This window comes from Podarcis filfolensis (assembly GCF_964270895.1).
Source record: "Podarcis filfolensis genome assembly, chromosome: 2".
NCBI classification, from domain to species: Eukaryota; Metazoa; Chordata; class Lepidosauria; order Squamata; family Lacertidae; genus Podarcis; species Podarcis filfolensis.
In genome coordinates this window covers 38,209,106-38,224,000 of record NC_139605.1, presented here as the reverse complement: position 1 = coordinate 38,224,000, position 14,895 = coordinate 38,209,106, and positions in this window count along the sequence as shown.

Sequence of the window (14,895 nt, the reverse complement as noted above, 5' to 3'; positions counted from 1 at the left end):
CAAACTGGAGGATACGTCAATCTGGAGAAAACCCAAATTGCTGTTTGCTCTGATTGAACGCTAAAGAGCAGTTTTCCCCCGAGGAAGAGCAGCAGGACAAGAGGAAGTGTAAGTGTCTCTGAATGCCAGCTGCTGGGGAGAGTGCTGTTACACTCATGTCCGGCTTAGAGGCCTCTCACAGGCATCTGGTTGTCCACCGTGACAATAGTATGCTGGACTAGATGGCCCATTGACTTGATCTAGCAGGACCTTCATATATTCCTAGTTTCAGAATGCCTGTTGCAAGGCTGCCTGGTTAGAGCAGAATCCCTCTAGGAATGTGGGAGCTGCTTTTATGGGCCAGATCAAATGTCCATGCGCTCTGTCCTGGACCCTGAGCACTTCCAGGCAAACTGTTTACTGAGCATTCGTCCTGATTTAGCTGTCACTGACCCTGTCACCCTCCAACTTGTGGAGGTTGACAGGGTGGAGGGGATTCTCTTTCTCATTCTCCCTGCTTCCAAGCTCATTTTACACTAGAGTATGATGCCTGAATATGATTTTACTAGGGAATAAGCTACACTGGACACAGTGGTACCTAAAGCACCTTTGGACTATCACAATTTTCAGATGGGAGTAAACAGTAATACAGGGAAATACAGGTTGTGCAATTAAAGGTGATTTGGAGCTCTTGCGCAACAAACCTACTTCCCCTGAAGATCAGACTTTTTGCTAGAAGGAAAGGGACAGGGAAATGCAATGTCATCTCAGCAAACGAATCAGAACGGATTCTCAATTAACAGGTCATCCGGAAGCAACATTAGTTCAGAAAATAGTGCTGGATTCACCGCTAATGACTGTTATTTTTTCTTTATCTTGATTGTTTCGTGGATTTATATATACCCTGCCTTTTTAAAAGTCTTATCAGGTTTTTAAAATAAAAGTACATTTTTATAGAAGTATTTCATAGAATGCCAATGAGAATAAACGCAACAATGAAACACATATATAATTAAAATATTGCAGCTAAAAGGATTTTTAAAAGCCGGTCAGTATATACATAGTTGTTTTTGGGAGGGGGGGTTATAAAAAAAAATCAAATCATAAAAGGCTTTCCCAACTATTAAATAAGTTTTCAAAGTGTGCTTCAAAGCACACAGAGAGGGGAACAGTTTCCCCAGGGAAATGGTTGTAAACAATTAAGTGCGTGAGTGTAAGAGGTATACATTCCAAAGGCCAAAAAAAAAAATCCCTTTGCTTGAAAACAAACAAGCATAGGGCAACTATTTGACCTGTGCTGTTGAAATTGCTATAATTATAAGGTACAAAAAAAGGAACCACAAAAATGTTCTTAAAATACAGTGGTGGTTCTTCCCCTACCCTGGATTTAAACTTGGAGATTTTCAAGAATGGATGCTTAAACCCAAGACACTCACAGCCAAGAAGAAAGCTATTCTCTCTCATTTGATCTGGTTATCAGCAGCAGAGTATCGCAGAAGTAAGTGGGCATTCCATTTACATACTATAGCTAATAGTAGCCATTGACAGATACTCCCTCCAGGAACTTGTGTAATTCCTTAAAAACAGTCTAAGCTAGTAGCCAACCAAGGGTGCCAACTTGAATAAACTATGGGGAGCCCATCCTAAATAAATGATCACAAGACACAGTCCATGCACACCAGTTGAATGACAATGTGCAGACAATGTCTGGGGAGCTGAAGGGACCTTGGCCCCTAGGAGTTGGCTCCTATGTAGCCAAATGAAGCTATGTGTGAATTCTGTACATTGGTGATGGGGAATCATTTCAGTCTAAGAGCTACATCCCCTAAATCCCCAGTGGGGGGCAGGACAAGAGTCAAGAGTGGGTGGAGCAATACATGTGAATTGCATTCTTATTATTAGTTGCTTTTTTGTTGCAAAAGTAAACTCAAAGAGACTTGCAATCTCATGCAAAAAACCAAAAAACAAAACAAATATAAAGCAAAATCCTGCTGTTATGATAAGGCAGGCCCTGGACCAAACTCCTATCCCGGTTGCATTCACTCAGCCAGCAATCAAAGCCTAACCCACGCGACAAGGAGAACAAACACTCTGACCTGCAGCCAGATATTCCACAGGTCAAACAACTGCTGCAGTGTAAAGCACACACACTTGCTGGCTGGGAGAACAGACCAGGCAAGGACCAGGATGGTTCAAAGCCAGTTCAAAGCCAGGAGACTGTACTGTACAATCCTTGGGCCGCTTCTTGGATACAGTGGTGAAATGGATGAGGAAAAACAAGCTGAGGTTGAACCCTGGCAAGATGGAGGCACTGTGGGTAAGTAGTCCAGTGTCCCAGAAATTGGGACACATCCTACCCACTAGAGAACACAATATCCAAGACTAGGGGTCAGCAAACTTTTTCAACCGGGGGCTGGTCCACTGTCCCTCAGACCTTGTGGGGGGGAGACTATATTTTGAAAAAAAAAATATGAACAAATTCCTATGCCCCACAAATAACCCAGAGATGCATTTTAAATAAAAGCATACATTCTATTCATGTAAAAACACCAGGCAGGCCCCACAAATAACCCAGAGATGAATTTTAAATAATAGGACACATTCTACTCATGTAAAAACATGCTGGTTCCCGGATCGTCCGTGGGCTGGATTTAGAAGGTGATTCGGCCAGATCCGGCCCCCGGGCCTTAGTTTGCCTACCCATGTCTAAGACTCCCCAAGTCTTGGCTTGGCTGAAAAGAAACATTTTGCATGGCTCCAGGCATGCCTCCCCAGGGAAAACATCCCATAAATGGGAAGCTACTACTGAAAAGGCCCAGTCTCGTGTTGCCACCCTCTGCACCTCCCTCAGAGACATTTCATATGATATTATTCATATTATTTACAGTGCCTAACTGCCCTAGACCTAACTGATCTGCTTGCACCTACTCTTACAAGCCACAGAGCAACCTATCACCACATCTTGACAAGGCAGCACATTGCAGTAATCCAGCCTGGATGTTACTGAGCCACATGTGACAGTGACCACATTAGCCTTCAGGCTCCTGAATGGTACAATGGGAGCCAATGTGGTGTAGTGGTTAAGAGCGGTGGACTCGTAATCTGGTGAACCGGGTTCGCTTCCCCACTCCTCCACTTGCAGCTGCTGGGTGACCTTGGGCTAGTCATACTTCTCTGAAGTCTCTCAGCCTCACTCACCTCACAGAGTGTTTGTTGTTGGGGAGGAAGGGAAAGGAGATTGTTAGTTGCTTTGAGACTCCTTAAGGGGAGTGAAAGGCAGGATATCAAGTCCAAACTCCTCCTCTTCTTCTTCTTCTTCTTCTTCTTCTTCTTCTTCTTCTTCCTCTTCCTCTTCCTCTTCCTCTTCCTCTTCTTACCACTCCTCCTCCTCCTCTTCTTCTTCTTCTTCTTCTTCTTCTTCTTCTTCTTCTTCTCCAAGCATGTCCTTGAAGCCAGCCTGACATTACATGGAGAGCCAGTGTCAAGGAGATAAAGTGGACACACACCCCTAATTACACTGGGCACATTCCCTCTGTGATTGGCAGTTGTAAAGATTGGTAGATGAACAATTGGACATGCAAGTGATTCTGTGTAACTCATAGAAAAATATGGCCAATTCCTCTGGATACAGTAGTTAGTGTAAGTGCTATGCAGGACGGCTCAGAGCTGCGGTTCCCCCTTCCCCAAATTGCTCTCCAGAGAGGCGTGATCATTAGCCTTTTTGGCACCAGTGTTCCTGTATCTTTTGAGGTTAAAGAGGATTTAAATGGTCCGCATTGCTTGCTGTCATTATTACTGTTATGCTATTGAAGCAAGCCAATCTGCATAGGGGATTTCAGCCAAATAAGCCCAACAGCCAACAAAACAAAGCATTACATACATCTCTCGCCTGGAAGTTGCTTTTATTTATGTTATTGGAAGTTGTCAGGGTGATGTCTGGGCTCAAGCCCCAAGGTGGAAAAATCTGGAGGTTGCTACACAGTGGATCTCTTTCCAGTTGGGCGGACTCACGCCTGTTATGCTGAACTGCAGGCTGGGTTGCCTCACAACACCACACATGTTTGGAAAGAGACGGAGGGTTGTCTGGTGCCCTGTGCTTCATGGTGCCAAGGGCACCAGCCATCGCTCTTCATGAGGAGAAAATAGATGATGGCTTTTCATAAGAAAAACTTAAGTCAACCCTGCCCACTTTTCAAATGGGCACATAATATTTTGGGTTCCCTTGGTACCAGAACAGAGTAATGAATAGTATGTTAAAAGCACATGTTTTTATGTTCTTATAAGAAGAGGCCCACTGGATTATACTAAAGGCCTATCATGCTTCCTGTTCCCCACAGTGGACCAACAGTTGCCTTTGAGAGTGGCTGGGGAAACTCAGCCAGATGTGTGGGGTATAAATAATAAATTATTTTTATTGATATTGATATTATTATTTGAGAAGTCTTTAAGCAGATGAAGGCAATAGTCCTCCACCACTGTTGACCCAGAGAGTGGTATTCAGTAGTAGTATATTGACTTTGAGGTTCCATAACCACCAAGGCTAGGAGCCATTGGTAGAGCAGAGATGAAATGTGATGTGAGAGACATAGGTTGATAACTCAGACCAGTCACTTGTTCACAGAGTGGCTCCAAACAAGCTGAAGTCTCTGCGCCTTGTTTCCATATTTATAAAGCATGAGGTCCAAGTCCATGCTTCCAGTGAAGAAGAAGAAGAAGAAGAAGAGGAAGAGGAAGAGGAAGAGGAAGAGAAAGAGGAAGAAGAAGAAGAAGAAGAAGAAGAAGAAGAATTTTATTATTTATACCTTGACAGCCAAAACAGCATCTTTTGCTAGAGAACTAGCACAGTAATTTCCCTAGCCTAGAGAAAGTGAAGACTTTTAAAGGAAGATTAGGCACATTTACACAAGATAGGCCTAGCAATGAGCATTAGCCATAAGAGTTAAAAATGGAAGGCCCCTCTTTAGAAGCTGTATACCTCTGAGTATCAGAAGCCAAAGGGTATGGTCATTACTGTGGTGCCTTTATGGGAGGGGAGCTTTCTCACAATCTTGGATGGCCACCACTGAAAGTAGATGATGTTTTCACTCACTGAAAACCTTTGATGGTTCCCCTCCCATACAAAATTCAGCACTACACATAAGCATTGAATCCATTGCCAGTCTGGTGGCTCATTTGGAACATATGAAAGAGAGCCAGTGTAGTGGTTAGACTCTAGGAAGCCAGAGTTCAAATTCCCACTCAGCCATAAAGCTCACTGCATGATCTTGAGCCAGTCACTGCCTCTCAGCCTCACCAACTTCACAGGGGTGTCGTGGGGATTATAAACAAGGAGGGGGAGAACCATGTTCACCACCTTGATCTCCTTGGAGAACAAGGTAGGACAAAAATACAACAAATGCAATAAGTAAGATGTTCCACAAGGCCTTTCTCTCAGCATAATGAAAGCGGAATTGAAACTCTACCTGAATTTTCAGTTCTCATACAGCCTTTGGGTTATTGCTTTAATTCTTAAATCACACAGAGCCACCATCTGCCTTGTTTACTGGGCAGTTTGCCAGATCAATAAATAAACTAATAAATAAACACATGTTTTATTGTTTATACTAAGAAACTCATGGCCAACTGGCAAGCTGCTGCACTCTGCAGGCCCTTTTGGAGCGGAAAAGTTGTTCAAACTGGACTTCAAATGCAGCAAACACACCAAATCCCAATTCAGATCTAGGTTCTGCTTCTCAAAGTTGCTTCCAGTGAGATGCCTGCCAGCTGAATTTTTCACTGAGAAGAAGTCACACTCGCATGAGCGCTCTACTTGTCTAAGCAGTGCAGTGTCAAAACCATAAACTCACAAAAATCTCAGTTTTCCCTCTCACTCTCTGCAAAGGAAAAAAGAGCCTCCACAATCCACAGTAAAGCTGTATTGAAAGGAGGGAGGTTGGTTATTTAGCAGCCACCCCCACATCTAGTGGAATAAAATTCCATTTTTTAGTTACACACTGTGTGAAAAAGTTAAATACTCTAGTATTAGGTTGATTAAATGCAGTGTGGGTGCCAAACCTCTGTGTTTCAGGCATAACGGTTTCAGCAAACTCCCTCAAAAGACCCCTTTTGACCCCTACTCAGTACCTCGCCTCTTTCCTTAAAAAAATTATTAATCAAAATTGTATTATTATTATTATTCAGGTTGTTCTATCTAGTTTGCATAGGGTATTGTTTTGGTCTGTGTTATATCCCCAACAATCTCTTCAACCACTAATCCATTTATCCCACTGAAGAAAGAAAGTAGGTTAATTGCACATAATTTGCTTTTCACAAGTCTCTGTTGACCAACTGCAGTCTTTAAGCCGTACAGTCAAATCCTGTGGTCTGCTATGGATGACGAAAAATAAGATCTGTGTAATATTACACATATCAAATAATGCCACAGATATTGTATTGGTGTAGCAGCCTAGAATGGTGAAATTGAGTTTGTGCAATTGCAGCATGAACCATTGCAAAAGGGAGCTTATAGTCTTCACAGAGTCTCCACAGAGGATTGTAGTAGGCACCCAAATGGGAACGTTGTTCTATGCACAAACACTATGTGAAATAGCTACGTTACTAGGCATTGCCGTAGATCCCATCCAGCTGAAATATTCACAGGCCTGGATAGAGAAAGCACATCAAACAAGAGGACAAGTCTGCAAGACCCGTTGTGAACCATTAAATGATAAGCTGGATCCCTACAGATATTGAGACAAGTTTCTTTCAAAACTGAACAGCAGCTTATCACATCGGGGTTATTTTCTGTGGTGTAAAAAAGCTCCAAAAGGAACATTCACTCCACGCATGCATGCACAGGTGATATTTTTGGAGCTCAGCCATAATCAAGCTGCAAAAATGCCACACTAGTAAATCGATTTAAATTGTGCATTTCTAAACGATTCTGTCACATAAAGCAATGCCCCAGAATCTTTCCTTGAAAATGATAAATGCGTACTTTCCTGTGAAAAACCTGTAATTTACGGACAAAACAATTGGTTCTAATGGACTGAACATTATTCCTGTTAACAAACCAGAGCTACATTGTATTATAATAGCAGATATTAGTCTCACAAGGAATGGGGGGGGACTATTAAAGAAGAGAGAATAAAGCATCTAAATTTAGCAGTGACTATTCCAAGAACACAGAGGTGCAAAGCATCTGGATAAATCCCAGTGGAGTTTTCTGCTACACAGCTCATCACCAGGACATTTGCAGAAGACTGGAACAGATGGGGTAGTTTATGTGCTGCCCTCTAGCTGTTCACCCCTAAATGGTTAAGTCCAGTCAAAGGCGACTATGGGGTGCGGCGCTCATCTCGCTTTCAAACCAAGAGAGTCGGCGATTGTCCACAGACAGCTTTCCGGGACGTGGCTAGCATTACTAAACCACTACTGGCATATGGAGGACTGTGACTAGTGCCAGCATGCATGGAAACGCCATTTACCTTCCCACCATAGCGGTATCTATTTATCAACTTGCACTGGTGTGCTTTCGAACTGCTAGGTTGGAAGGAGCTGAGACAGAGCAACGGGAGTTCACCCATTGCTGGGATTTGAACTGTTGACCTTCTGATTGGCAAGCCCAAGAGGTTTATACTACAATGCCACCCGTGGCCTGACAGCACATGAGGCCACTACTCTGCTGAAGCTGAGCAAATTTTATATTCTTATATACATACCTATATACTATATACCTTTTATACATACCGTATTTTTTGCTCTATAAGACTCACTTTTTCCATCTTAAAAAGTATGGGGAAATGTGTGTGCGTCTTATGGAGCGAATGCAGGCTGCGCAGCTATCCCAGAAGCCAGAACAGCAAGAGGGATTGCTGCTTTCACTGCGTAGCAATCCCTCTTGCTGTTCTGGCTTCTGAGATTCAGAATATTTTTTTTCCTGTTTTCCTCCTCCAAAAACCAGGTGCGTCTTGTGGTCTGGTGCGTCTTATAGAGCGAAAAATACGGTAATTTAGTGTACCTATTCCCAGAGAGTTTGCAACACTCCATGCTACAGAAATGGAAAGGACTTTTAACTTGAGAACTGTGAAACAGATGGAACAGAAAACCAGAAATCCATCCCAGTTCCCAAACAGGGCAATACTCTGCCTAAATAGGTTTATTGGCTCTAAGTTAAATTTTGCTCCTCAACGATTCAGTGATCCACTAAACCTGCTGAAAAACAGAACCCTTCAAACTAAAAGGACAGAATGTTGAGCATTTTAACATACCCTGTTTAATTCCAGAGGTCTGGGGGGAAATTAATGAATGACTAAATGAACAGGAACAGACCAAATGAGGACCACTTTACAACTAGCTTCCAGAAATAGGAAGCCAACCCTATTCAGACACAGCATCCTATATTAATGGGTGACAGTTTCAGTCACTAGATGTAGTGAATGAATGACCACTGCTTCTGTTCTAAAGATATGTGTTTTTGAGAGTTTCCAGTTATGCAAAGACAGTAGGCTGGAAATGATTGGCAGACTAAAAGGAAGGATGAGTGAACTATAAGAGCTTGTCCAGGCGATCAAAACTTGCCTTATCCATCTCCTGTGCCACCTGACATTTTAGCCTTCGGGTGATGGTTGTACACACATCCAGTCTACCAAAAATGGTTTGGGCTGCATGCATCTCCTGAGCACAGAATACAGACCTATTACAGTGTCCATCATTTCTTCTTTTTTAAAAAAATGAACAAGATTTGCACTCCAAAGCTAGATACAGAAACCATATAAAGAACTAGATAAAACAAAAGGATTTAAAGGAAATCAATAACCCGGTCTTTTTTTATACAGTGTTTGAGGGAGGCAGGGTTCATGAACACAGGTGACCACATAGAAAGGGGCAGGCATAAAACCACACTGGAATGCGGTCACATTGTCTAGAGAACTCCACCACACACCTGCAAACAAACAAAAACCTGAGTCAATAGAGACATGGTCAAGTCCTCCTCACCACATGGGCGATTCCTACAAGCAACCAAGTTCCTCACCCAGTTGAGGGCCCACCACAGGAAGTTCCTGTCTGGTACACAGTCCCTGTATTGGCACATGTCTCCAATTTCAATATGCAAGCTTGAGGTCTGGTACCTTGCACGGGATTTGACATGGTGAAACATGTGATTTTAAAGTTCTAGTTATGGCTTCAGATAACTCCCTGGGTAAGTAGTACCCACAAAGTCTGGGAAAGATATGTTTGTTGGATTGCCTCAGTCTATATGGTTGCATTGAGATGGGGAGTTGGTTATAGAATAGGTACTGCCCTGGCACATAAGTGTGGCATCCCCATGGCTTCATTGTCATCAAATTACCCACAATACTTCTTTTTGTAACAATATTTAATCTGAATTTCTCTTTATTGTGGGAAATCTGATAACTAACATGGGCAGTTACTGCCTGTGTGAAAACACATTGGGAGGGTAGATTTTAACAGGCGTGGGTGGCATTTTGGTGGGTGGCATCTCATATCACACCTCTACATTTGCTCCTCACCTGGACACAATCGGCTAGTTATGTTGCTGACACAAACCATAAAAAAAATTCCTCCCAGTAGCACCTCAGAGACCAACTAAGAGGGTTGTGAAGATGCTCTAACTCAGGACGAAAGGGAGAAACGCGCTAAGAGGAAGGCGTGTTTGGCAAACCCTCACCACGATCAACTCCTGCCCAGAAACCTATGTCCCTACTGTGGAAGGATGTGTGGATCCAGAATTGGCCTCCACAGTCACTTATGAACTCACTGTTAAAACCGTGTTTATGGAAGACAATCTTACTCGGCTACGAGTGATCGCCAAGGAAGAAGAAGAAGAAGAAGAAGAAGAAGAAGAAGAAGAAGAAGAAGAAGGAAGAAGAAGAAGAAGAAGAAGAAGAAGAAGAAGAAGAAGAAGAAGAAGAAGAAGAAGCAGCAGCAGCAGCAGCAGCTAAGGCTGGTAATTAGTCCCCCATCTAGAAGCACCTTCTATCTCTGCCTCTTATAGCATAAGAACATAAGAGCTTAATTGATCAGGCCAATGTCCTATTTAGTCCATCATCCTGTTCTCACAATGGCCAACCAGATGCCTGTGGGAAACCCTCAGCACAAGAGAATTGCTCCCCAGCTGCAGTTCCAAGTCACTGGTGAAGACTGAAGGACATCTTCAGCAAAAAAAGAGATAGCTCCCGGCATCAAGGAACTTAAGTTTAACACCACTATTTTCAGGTGGGATTCAATCTCATACCAGCAAATTCAGGTTGTGTGATTCTAGTTAATTTGGAGGTCGTGTGCAAACAACCCCACTTCCCCTGAAAGATCAGGCTTCTTGCATTCAGGGAAGCAACAGGGAACTGCCCTGGACAGTGTGGGAGAACACTTGCTTCAAATCAGAAGCAAATCAGAATGGATGCTCAATAAACAGGTTGTCTGCAGGTGCCCAAAGGGAGGGAGGAATGTGAGCAAGAACCTTTTCATGTACCTAAGCTTGCTCAGTTTGGAATGAGAATGAAGGGGTGCTGCTAATGACCTTGAGGAAAATGTGACTTTCATGGAGGGATTGGGTGGGAGCAGGAGAAGGGGCACCCCATCCGTGCTGTGCTAGGGGGTTCCTCACACCAGAAACCATCATGGGCCAAACACCCGGCGGCCAGAGAATGAGCACTCATGGCCTTAAAAACCCTCTGCATGTTTCTTCCATGCACAACTCCCTGCTCCCCCATAGGTGCTGGCTTCCATTTCTTCCTGACTCCTGTCCCCACTTACTTTACCCCCAAACCTCCCATTCTTATCAATGGATCCCCTATAGCATAAGAGCAAATTATGCAAAGAAGGAAGCCCCAGGATGCAAAGACAATTAATTTGCATGATTTATAGGGAGCCCAGATTTATACTGGGCGGAGAGGGTTATTTTGGTCCAGAGCACATACAGATCCAACTGTGTGCTCTCAGCTTGTAAACGACAGGGGGTTGGCACCTCTCCCAGCTGCTGGGTCTTTTCTCTTTCCAACCAGCACAGACCCACTCTTCAGTCTGAACTGGTGGACCTGTGTTTGTCATCCCTTGGCATAATAATATTTGCAAAACACTTTGTTCCCCTCCCCCCCCTTCAACCCAGGCGGCCACCAGGGACCATCTCTCTGTTTTCCGCTCAGTAAGGCCTGGGACATGCTGTCCATGGAAAAATCACACTCATCAGAGAAAGAGAGAGAGAAAGAGGGAGAGAGAGAGAGAGAGAGAGAGAGAGCAGGAGAGAAAACGAGGCGACTACCTGGCTGCCATTTATAGAATCCTGAATAAGTGCCAATTTGAAAGCAGCCAACCCCTGGTGTTTATGTCCCTCTTACATTTGCTACGGGATGGTTGATTAAATGCCTGGCGTCCATTTGGCACAATCCCCTGATATTGTAATTATGCTCCAGGGCCTCAGCCAAGCTGCGGCTGAAGACAATGGGGGCAGTGGATGCTGACAAACAAGGTGCTTGAGGTTTGGGGGTTGTTGTTGTTTCACTGTGTGAAAACCAATGAGAAAAGAGAAACACTGTGCAACTGTAGTGCTCAGCTCTATGGATGTCCAGGAAGCTCAGAATGTTCTGTGAGGTGTTCGTTATGTTCTGTAGGAAGAGTGAGCAGCACGAAATCCATGTGTGTCAAAAGGATGTTGCCTAGTTTGCTCTCGTTCGTTGCAGTGTGATTAGGCTGCAATCCTAGGCACCATTATTTGCCCTCAAGTGTAATTGAAAGCACTGTCCCATTATCACTGTTAAAGGGAGATTCAGTTGCCAGCCCAGTCAGCTTCTGACCATGGAATGAGAGAGGACGCCATCTTGACCTTTGCCTCAGGCAGCAAAATGTCATGGATCAGCCCTGGTTCTTAGTCTGCCCTCAAGGGCAAGGTGGTAGTGATGGAATGGGACAAGAATTGGAAAAAAAAAAACACTAAAAGAAGGTTATTTTAGAATGATTACTTTTCTCCATGGCACCTTCACAAAGGCAAACACAGAAAATTATTCCCAAACAGGTGCCAATTTTTTCAAAAAATTAAGTGGCCCAAAGTTTCAAATTGTGGTCTTGGTTTTTTTTAAAAAGTCATTACAAGAGACAAATTTGCTTGTGGCAAAAAGTGCTCCCAAAAGCATTCAAGCCAGCACATTCTGGCCCACAAGCATTCTGGCCCACAACATTCAACTTAAAGGTAAAGGTAAAGGGACCCCTGACCATTATGTCCAGTCATGGCCGACTCTTTTTCAGCAGGGGGCCGGTCCACTGCCCCTCAGGCCTTGTGGGGGGGGGCGGACTATATTTTGAAGGAAAAAATGAACGAATTCCTATGCCCCACAAATAACCCAGAGATGCATTTTAAATAAAAGGACACATTCTACTCATGTAAAAACACGCTGATTCCTGGACCGTCCACAGGCCAGATTTAGAAGGCGATTGGGCTGAATCTGGCCCCCCGGGCCTTAGTTTGCCTACCCATGCACTAGGGGCTGCAGTTTTAGTCTCGATTGCGAGTTCTATATCATGAACCATTTCCGCACTTAACATACAACAAGGGTACCTCTGTCAGCTTGCTAAGGTCTTATAAAACCCCAAGGCTTCAGCTTGCATAACACAGCAAAGGGTCAGAGTAATCATTAACCTTGCCCCTTTTCTAGTTCACTTTGTTCTCAAGTAACCTGTTTGCCTGGATTAAACATATAGCAATATGTTAAGAGAAGGAGAAGCAGCTCCACAGTGTTCTTCCTACTATTGACCAGGCATGGAATTTGAGGGAGGAAGGACAGGCATTCCCAGGAAAGGTGGCTTAAAAAAAAAAAAAGGACCAAGATCCACTTTCTTCCCTTCCAATGGTTTCAATATGCCTGGATACGTTCCCCAGGAAATTACCTTAATAAAGAAAAGCTGCATCACTGGAAAGATCGGAAACGCTCATTAGCAACATTTAAGCAAGAACAGGAATGTTGTTGGCATTTGATTGGCATCCTATTCATGTGTGTGTGTTGCTAGTCAAGGCATGGGTCATAGAGTAAGGATAGGAAACTGCAACTACCGTAATCCAGAATGCTGCAGCTAGACTGGTGGCTGGGAGTGGGCACCAAGACCACATAACACCAGTCCTGAAAGACCTACATTGGCTCCCAGTACGTTTCCAAGCACAATTCAAAGTGTTGGTGCTGACCTTTAAAGCCCTAAAAGGACTCAGCCCAGTATACCTGAAGGAGCGTCTCTACCCCCATCGTTCAGCCCAGGCACTGAGGTCCAGCGCCGAGGGCCTTCTGGTGGTTCTCTCACTGTGAGAAGTGAAGCTACAGGGAACCAGGCAGAGGGCCTTCTCGGCAGTGGCACCCGCCCTGTGGAATGCCCTTCCAGCAGATGTCCAGGAAATAAACAACTACCTGACTTTTAGAAGACATTTGAAGGCAGCCCTGTTTAGGGACGTTTTTAATTTTTGAAGTTTTATTCTGTTTTTAATGTTCTGTTTATTCTGTTTTTAATGAAAGCCGTCCAAAGTATCTGGGGAAACCCAGTCAGATGGGGAGGGGTAGGGGAAAATATATTATTATTATTATTATTATTATTATTATTATTATTATTATTATTATGAAAAACGATGTTTGATGAAAAGGCAACTGCCAATAGGCTGCTGTTGGAGCCAATTTGTACGAAGAGTAGCAGTAGTAATTTTTTAAGTTCTGGTCTGTGCCCCTACAAGAAGATGTAAGTTTTTAATGTGTCCTCCTGGGCAAGGTGGGTGGGTGAGGAGGAAACTCACTTTGTATTCTGAACAAGAATGCCCTGGAGAAAACTCGCAGTTCAGATGTGATTCTTTCTTCTCAAGACATCGCTATGCTGATATGCTCGGGATATTATTGTTGCCCGCCACCCCAATCTCTGGGTGGTACAAGATTCCAGGGGTTCCGGACTCTTACCCAGGCCTTGTGTTTCCTTCTGGAAATGAGGCACAGCGGAGACTGCAGTGTCTTTATGAGATATGGTTTACTTGCACATATTTACAACCTGAGCCTACGATGGAGGGGTTCACAGTGTCAATACCCCAAGAGCGTCTTGCTTCCTCCATAGGCGCAGCCTAGGATTCCAGCAGAGATCCAATATGGTGCTGCCTGCTGCTTTGCTTCTCAGTCGCATCACTCAGTCACATCACCTCTCTAAGCTAAGCTCTGATTTCATCTTCTAACTCTGAGCTGAGGGAGGTGTCCCAACCATATGCCATCTCGCACTGAGTTCCTTTGACCCTTTGTAGTCTTAATGACTTGTCTCCCATGCGATTTCCTGGACATGGGAAACTTAGCCCTGACATGCATCATCTTATGCTTGTCTACCTTGTATTGTTATAGTTTTGCTTTCTGTGCAAATGCCAGTGCTAGCCAGTGGCCATACCAGCACACTCAAAGGGGAATGGGCTGTAGCATTTGCTTAGCATGCAGAAGGTCAATCACTGGCATCTCCAGGTATGGCTGGGAAAGTTCCCTGTCTGAAACCCAGAAGAGCTGCAGCCAGTCAGTAGAAACATTAAATAAGATGGACCAATGGCTTGTGCCGGAAGTGAAACAGCAAAGATCATTCTGTGTGCAAATTAATGGTTAATTTTGTTTAATGTTAAAGTCAGCTAGCCAAGAGGGGAGTGGGTGGAGGTGTTACTTGGAAACCATTCAGAACGACATGTTTACCAAGGTTGCATGTGCTCTGATTGTCTGTGTGGTCCTGAGGGATTTTTCCTCTGTATGTTTGGTTGTATGTCTCCCTGCTATGCACAAGTCCTGAAGTAAGAAAGACAAAACCTCTCTGTTCTTGTTCAATTTTCTCAGTAACGTGTAATCAGGATTTCTTTTCTCTCTGGATTTTGCATCATTTAAGTTAGTTTCCTAGCAGCTCGGCTCAGTATAAGGCAGCTTCCTATGTTTC